Genomic DNA, 7,713 nt, shown 5'->3' on the forward strand with positions numbered 1-7,713 from the left:
GAGCCATTCCCAGGCGGTCACCCATCCAAGTACTAACCAGGCCGGACCCTGCTTAGCCTCCGAGATCAGACGAGATCGGGCGTGCTCAGGGTGGTATCATTCATAGCTATTATTTCTTTAGAACAACATGATCAGGGGAGAGCGCGAACGCAGTCCCCCCCAAATTATGCAATCGAGATTCCCACATTTGGGGAATTCGCACGGGTCAGCAACAGCCTCAGTGCAATGGCTGAGCCTCGCTATGGGTGAACCACCTTCTTGATCATGGTATCTCCCTTGCCAGGTAAGTATGAGTTGTACACGTTCAGGTGGGCTGAACGATGCCCACGCGTGTTCCCCAGGAGAACGGTTGCAAAGCATTCGGAGATGTCTAGACTTTAATAAACACTGTAGAACCACCGGTCACACGATGACAGGCGAATCTGAAATCAGCGTGATGGAAGCATAACGAAAGGAAACCTGGAGGTCCGAGTTATCGACACGCCACAGAAAGAATCCTTTTTTCTTTCTTAAACACAGAATAGTGGTGGCGAGATGATGCCTCATGAAACGTCAAAGCCTCGCAGCCAGGTGAACCATCAAAGTGGTTCGACCTCGAAGCTTCAAATGAGTACGCTAGGGACAAGGAATGAAATTATGATGAAAGAAAGAGTTTCCTGTGATGATGTGATGTTTGCTTCGTACAACATCAAAACGTTTAAGAATTAAAGTCATTTCAGTGATACGTGTGAGTGTGCCGTTCATAAATATCTCCCGAGCTCATGGTAGAGAACAAATCATTTGACAAAGGTTTTAAGTCACCCCGGGCAAAATAGATTGTCTTATAACTACAGTAGCCTACTAATAATTGTAATAATAGAACTGCATGACGTCTGAGAACGAGTGTGATTAATTACATAGCCATAAAAGTGATCTTGGAACTGGGTAGGGTCTTCTTTTTGTAGAAATGTGCCAATTGTGAACCCATATCGCGGAACAGCCCGAGATGAAGCCTCGAACGTCACGCGCCACGTCATTTCGCCTATGTGATACGGAGCTTCGCTGGGGGAGGAGCCGAGGTACTCGACACACGCCCCGATGCCTCGACGCAAACCATAACATCACTACAACAGAATATCGTTGGAGTAATTGTAAACAGTGCGTTTGTGAATTGTAAATGACACTTTATTGTCTACAGGCGGACGGGTGTACTCTCAGGAGGAGTTTAGTTTTTCACAGTGAGAGAGGGGTGCACCGGTCCTGGAGTTACTGCAATACCAGGTCGATGCGTGGAGTGGACGGAGCAAGCCCCTTTTCCATCTCCCAGTTCGAAAAAATCAATTTAATATATGGTCCCCGGGTAGGGGACGTATCAGATATTAAACTGATAAGAACAGATACTACACTTGATCTTAGCCAAAAGGCCGAGAAGCGATGCACACACATGCTCAGACCAAGAGGCTAGCTTCCCAGACACGTCGCTCCACTTGGCGGTTTAACAGACAACGACGAAACAAAAAAAAGACCAAGCAATCTGTGTGCGTGTTTGTGTGTCTGTGAAAGCTGGAGAAATAAACCGAGGGTCGCTACATCTCTTTGCTGCTGCCTGCTGGCAGTCTCACTATTCCGTCTGCATGTTTCACAAATAGAGTTTGGAGCAGTGGAGGCTTATATGAGACTACAGGTGAAGCAGTGAGTGAACGAAATGTTGAATGTATTTTCTTTCTTTCTTTATTATTTATTATGTTACCTTTTAAATTAGACCAGTACGTGAGTTCACTGAATTTCGTTGTACTTCTGTCCAATGACAAATAAATATATAACACCCGGAACTCTATTGCAGCCAATGAGCTCGAGTTGAAAAAGAAAATAGCTTACAGCACGTGGTATTCCCCGGTGAAGCAGTCAACGGAGGATTCACTCAGGTACATTTTATCCCCTGCATCGTTTGCTAGTTAATAATTAGACTTTTTTTTTACGGTTTGTATTAAGCTGTTTCGATTTTGTAGAAAGAGAAAAGATTTCGACCGTGTCATAACGTGGTCGTTGTGTATAAAGGGAAGACGTAGAGGTTACGTTTTTAGCTGCTGGGTAGACTTTAGTCAACCTATCGCCGTTTTGTCGGTGAGCAACCATATTACCCGTGGGAAGTCTCGTTTTAATCGTGGCAATCTAAGCTTTCCAACGGTGTATGGCATTACTATATTCACCCAAGGGTTGTTGAAATAATAAGCTGATTAATGTGTGTTTTGTGACGATAGCTAGGCGCGGCTAACGACACTGTTTACAATAGTAAGGGCTACGTCGCATACCTGCAAACTTGTTTGCTTTTCGGCGACAATCAACGTTTTCTTGGTCAATTTGATGTGGATATGTGTTAATATGGGTAAATGTGACTGTTGAGACAACAGCTGATGCGAGAGTAATTGTAACATGAAGCAATTTGGCGACCGTGTTAATCTCTTGACAATCTGGCGAGCTTGTTGTCCTAGGCTAATACACCAACAGCAGATTTCTGTATAATAAAGGGCTACATATTGTCAATCTAAATGATCTGCTTTTAGTTTTACTCATTTATTCATGTTTTACAGTACCAGATGGAACATGCCTACACATCAGTGCACCGTGTGCGACAAGACATTCGGTGAAAAGTCCAACCTGGCGAGTCATCTGAAGATCCATGCAGACGCCAGGGAGACCTTTACCTGTGATGTCTGCGGGAAGAGCTTGGCCACTAAACCATCGCTGGTCAGCCATCAACAGCTACACCAGTACCCCAACATCATTTTGTACCGGCTAGGAGAGGCCAGGCTGTACTGTACAGAGGCAGCAAGGTCTGTGGCAGAGGCCCGCAGCAGCACTGTTGTTGACCCTAAATGGCTGGATCTCAAGACAGCAGAGACCTTTGGAAGGTCAGCTGGTCATCACGTTCGGGAAGCACGCCGGTCAGACCTTCAGGTGGCTTGTGGAGAATGATGTCGGCTGGCTGGTGTGGCTGCTGTTCCAGTACTGCCAGCAGGGAGAGCAGAACGAGCTGCTGAAGTGGCAGAAGGAGCGACTGCTCCGCCAGACCGGCCTCAGGTCCAGTACCGGCACATCCATCACCAGGCTGGAAAGAGACGTGGTGAGAAGCGGAGCTAAGTTGTCATAAGCACTTTGTTTCACCTGTTGGCTGTGGAAAGCAAATAGCACACACGTCATATCAATACTGATCACATGTGTATTTTATATTTCCAGATTATTTGTTGATGAGCCTGTGACTCCAGCGAACCGGCCCGTTCAGCCCACTGGGTTTGTCGTCCTCCACCCGGCTGAAGCCTGCTGCGCTCACCCCCATTCTGCCGAGGCCTCCTGCGCCCACCCACCTCCAGCCGAGGCCACCTGCTGCGTTGACCTACGGCCCACCCCCTGTGTCGGCAGCACCCATACTGCTGGTCCTCCCCGCACAGCCACAGGCCCCCTCCGTCCTGTTTCGTGGGCCATCCTGCAGCCAGAGCCTTGTCCCTCCTGCACCAACAGTGAAGACATTCATGCCTAACAAGTCCTCAAGGCCATGTGGGGCTTGCCACATGCCAAACTGTGGTGGACAGTGGAAGAGGTACAACCCTTTCAAGGACAAAGTGGCTGGAAGCATGCAGAAAATGTTTTCCTACTGTCCATCCACTAGGAAGTCCACTACCCCTGGCTTTTACAATGTGGTGTATGACAACTTTGAACACTTTAAGAGTGTCGTGGATGCAGAGTTGGACAGGAGGACTGTGTAAATACCTGGAATATGTGTGTGTGTGTGTGTGTGTGTGTGTGTGTGTGTGTGTGTGTGTGTGTGTGTGTGTGTGTGTGTGTGTGTGTGTGTGTGTGTGTGTGAATAACTTACCTCTGTGATGCCACTGTTTCCTGTGCCATCTGTAAGAGAGAGAAAGAGGCTTGTTTGTGTGTGTTTGTCTTTGTCTTTGTGTGTGTTTTTTAAAGTGCTTCATTAAGCACTATCTATTTATTTATATCGTTAAAAAAAAGGCACTTTGCAGATTTACTTGAAGTTCTTTGTTCGCTTTTTATTTATTATTATTTATATTGCTGTTAAAATTAACTTTGTAGTATCCATTCTGCTCTATGTTCAATATCGAGGCCAATCTTTTAAACCATAATCAGTTCCAATCTAACACAATCAGTTTACATACCCTTTAGTGGTTGTTCATGTTCAGATAATCTGTGTTTTTGTCATGCATGTTGTTTGTCTTTGTCAGCTTCATGTCTTTGTGATGTTTGTATGTATTTGTCTGCTTCAGTTTTAACAAAAGTTTGCTCAAGAAAACACAAAAGGGAGGAACAGCTTGAGCCTTTATTTGTTGATTGGTCACCCGAGTCTATGGATAATCATGTTCATTATTGCACTTTAGCCTGTACAAGCCAATTGTTGATTTGTATCTTAAGTACAAGTGTGTGTGGTGTGTGTGTGTGTGTGTGTGTGTGTGTGTGTGTGTGGTGTGTGTGTGTGTGTGTGTGTGTGTGTGTGTGTGTGTGTGTGTGTGTGTGTGTGTGTGTTCTTTAATTGTTGAGTGTTTTTTATTATTATTAATGTTATTTATATGTGCCTGTCCTTGTGATGTGTGTATGTCTGTCAGCTCCATGTTTAACTAAATGTTTGCAAATGGTAGTACATGTTTGTCTCTCGTCTCATGCTCTCGTGTTCTCGCCTGTAGATCTGTACCTAGTCGTGGTGGGCGAGCTTTTAACTAAAATGATCTTGTTATTTGTGTTTATATGGATTGCCTTTTCAATGAAACACATTCTGGTTGAAAAATAAAAGTTGTAAAAGTATTTTGGAGTCTCAGTGTGCTTGGGTTTCAGAAGGGGTGGGGTATTGGAAAGAAAAAACACACCAAAGAAATTAGAAGTCCTTGTGTCTTCACTCCCGCAACCAGAGGTGTGAATACACCCCCACTGTGATGGCTGCACTCCCTGTGTGGTCAAAACAATGAGTTCTGTGAATGGCTCTTATTATTTTTCTTAATTCAGCCCAAAAATGTAACAATTTAACACTTTTCCACTTGATTGTATGAATCTCATCAGCTACATCCACTCAAAGTATGAAAATAATAAACAAAACATCCAGCAGACTAGTGGATTTTGATAATCTAGGCCTTGCACATGACATTTCTGAAAATAAAACCACCCACCAGTGGCCACCAGATGGAGCCGTCCGTTTTGATCCTCGATCCTTTTGGATCGATCCCAGTGTTGAGGGATAGGGACTTTGGGGGGTCATGAGCCATTCCCAGGCGGTCACCCATCCAAGTACTAACCAGGCCGGACCCTGCTTAGCCTCCGAGATCAGACGAGATCGGGCGTGCTCAGGGTGGTATCATTCATAGCTATTATTTCTTTAGAACACATGATCAGGGGAGAGCGCGAACGCAGTCCCCCACTACCAGAAATTAGCAATCGAGATTCCCACATTTGGGGAATTCGCACGGGTCAGCAACAGCCTCAGTGCAATGGCTGAGCCTCGCTATGGGTGAACCACCTTCTTGATCATGGTATCTCCCTTGCCAGGTAAGTATGAGTTGTACACGTTCAGGTGGGCTGAACGATGCCCACGCGTGTTCCCCAGGAGAACGGTTGCAAAGCATTCGGAGATGTCTAGACTTTAATAAACACTGTAGACCACCGGTCACACGATGACAGGCGAATCTGAAATCAGCGTGATGGAAGCATAACGAAAGGAAACCTGGAGGTCCGAGTTATCGACACGCCACAGAAAGAATCCTTTTTTCTTTCTTAAACAACAGAATAGTGGTGGCGAGATGATGCCTCATGAAACGTCAAAGCCTCGCAGCCAGGTGAACCATCAAAGTGGTTCGACCTCGAAGCTTCAAATGAGTACGCTAGGGACAAGGAATGAAATTATGATGAAAGAAAGAGTTTCCTGTGATGATGTGATGTTTGCTTCGTACAACATCAAAACGTTTAAGAATTAAAGTCATTTCAGTGATACGTGTGAGTGTGCCGTTCATAAATATCTCCCGAGCTCATGGTAGAGAACAAATCATTTGACAAAGGTTTTAAGTCACCCCGGGCAAAATAGATTGTCTTATAACTACAGTAGCCTACTAATAATTGTAATAATAGAACTGCATGATGTCTGAGAACGAGTGTGATTAATTACATAGCCATAAAAGTGATCTTGGAACTGGGTAGGGTCTTCTTTTTGTAGAAATGTGCCAATTGTGAACCCATATCGCGGAACAGCCCGAGATGAAGCCTCGAACGTCACGCGCCACGTCATTTCGCCTATGTGATACGGAGCTTCGCTGGGGGAGGAGCCGAGGTACTCGACACACGCCCCGATGCCTCGACGCAAACCATAACATCACTACAACAGAATATCGTTTGGAGTAATTGTAAACAGTGCGTTTGTGAATTGTAAATGACACTTTATTGTCTACAGGCGGACGGGTGTACTCTCAGGAGGAGTTTAGTTTTGTTTTTCACAGTGAGAGAGGGGTGCACCGGTCCTGGAGTTACTGCAATACCAGGTCGATGCGTGGAGTGGACGGAGCAAGCCCCTTTTCCATCTCCCAGTTCGAAAAATCAATTTAATATATGGTCCCCGGGTAGGGGACGTATCAGATATTAAACTGATAAGAACAGATACTACACTTGATCTTAGCCAAAAGGCCGAGAAGCGATGCCACCACATGCTCAGACCAAGAGGCCAGCTTCCCAGACACGTCGCTCCACTTGGCGGTTTAACAGACAACGACAAAACAAAAAAAAGACCAAGCACCCTGTGTGCGTGTTTGTGTGCATGTGAAAGCTGAAGAAATAAACCGAGGTCGCTACATCTCTTTGCTGCTGCCTGCTGCCAGTCTCACTAGGCCGTCTGCATGTTTCACAAATAGAGTTTGGAGCAGTGGAGGCTTCTATAAGACTACAGGTGAAGCAGTGCTTCACCAAAAAATGTTAAAAAATAAATAAACCAAAAATCTTACAACAATCCATTTTTCAGTGCTTTGAAACAGAAATACTCACGAAGACGAGCTGTTTTCCTGAAATCAATTCTGTGAGTCACAACAGCGCCACTATTCCCATTGACTTCAATGTAAATCGAGTGAGCCCCAGGCGGCTCGTGTTTATTTTCCGTTTCAATTGATCCTTATGGCAGATAAGTCCCACCCGTGAACCAGTGACCGATAGGGTAGAATTTTGCACTTCAGTCACTTGACACAACACTCTGGCCAGTCACCGCCTTCATTGGACAGCTATCGTGAACTGACTACGAGTGAAAGCAGAGGGCAGACCAAAACCTACTGTGAAAACCACACAGCTCGTTGGTGCTACGGTAAGGAGCATTTTAAATTGCTCCATGTATGACAAGGTAAACTGGCTAACAGGGAGTTGGCTGAAAAAACGCCTTTACTGTTGGCCCCGTGTCATGTTTAAAGCATGCAATTGTGGTGTAGAACAAAATAAAAAGAAAACAAAGTGCTTGCATGATATCGAGTTCCTGACCCACGTGACCACCGGTGTTCGGAACGCCATTTTGTCAGTTAAAATCAAGCGCCGCCCTTAAAGATCTTCCTTAAAATGACCCGGCGCCGAAGCTTCAAGCCATCGGAGTACTCATCTCACTTTAATTGCATGACATCGAGCTCTATATGCAAAAATTAAATAGGTTAAATATTACCGACCCATACAATGCCCCCGGGGTGCTTTTCAAAAGCATCTCCGCTG

At 45.3% G+C, this 7,713-nt stretch overlaps 4 non-coding genes across 4 annotated transcripts; all 4 read right to left on the reverse strand.

Moving 5' to 3' along the window:
- Positions 1 to 132: 132 nt before the first annotated feature.
- Positions 133 to 291, reverse strand: LOC130378094 (U1 spliceosomal RNA). The gene has a single exon (XR_008894491.1). It is a non-coding gene; the product is annotated as a U1 spliceosomal RNA (small nuclear RNA).
- A 932-nt stretch (positions 292 to 1,223) lies between these two features.
- Positions 1,224 to 1,415, reverse strand: LOC130378117 (U2 spliceosomal RNA). Its single transcript, XR_008894510.1, has one exon. It is a non-coding gene; the product is annotated as a U2 spliceosomal RNA (small nuclear RNA).
- A 3,961-nt stretch (positions 1,416 to 5,376) lies between these two features.
- Positions 5,377 to 5,540, reverse strand: LOC130378093 (U1 spliceosomal RNA). The gene has a single exon (XR_008894490.1). It is a non-coding gene; the product is annotated as a U1 spliceosomal RNA (small nuclear RNA).
- Positions 5,541 to 6,478: 938 nt separating this feature from the next.
- LOC130378111 (U2 spliceosomal RNA) lies at positions 6,479 to 6,669 on the reverse strand. The gene has a single exon (XR_008894504.1). It is a non-coding gene; the product is annotated as a U2 spliceosomal RNA (small nuclear RNA).
- Between the last annotated feature and the right edge of the window lie 1,044 nt (positions 6,670 to 7,713).

The sequence above is a fragment of the Gadus chalcogrammus genome, unplaced genomic scaffold, assembly GCF_026213295.1.
Source record: "Gadus chalcogrammus isolate NIFS_2021 unplaced genomic scaffold, NIFS_Gcha_1.0 GACHA065, whole genome shotgun sequence".
NCBI classification, from domain to species: Eukaryota; Metazoa; Chordata; class Actinopteri; order Gadiformes; family Gadidae; genus Gadus; species Gadus chalcogrammus.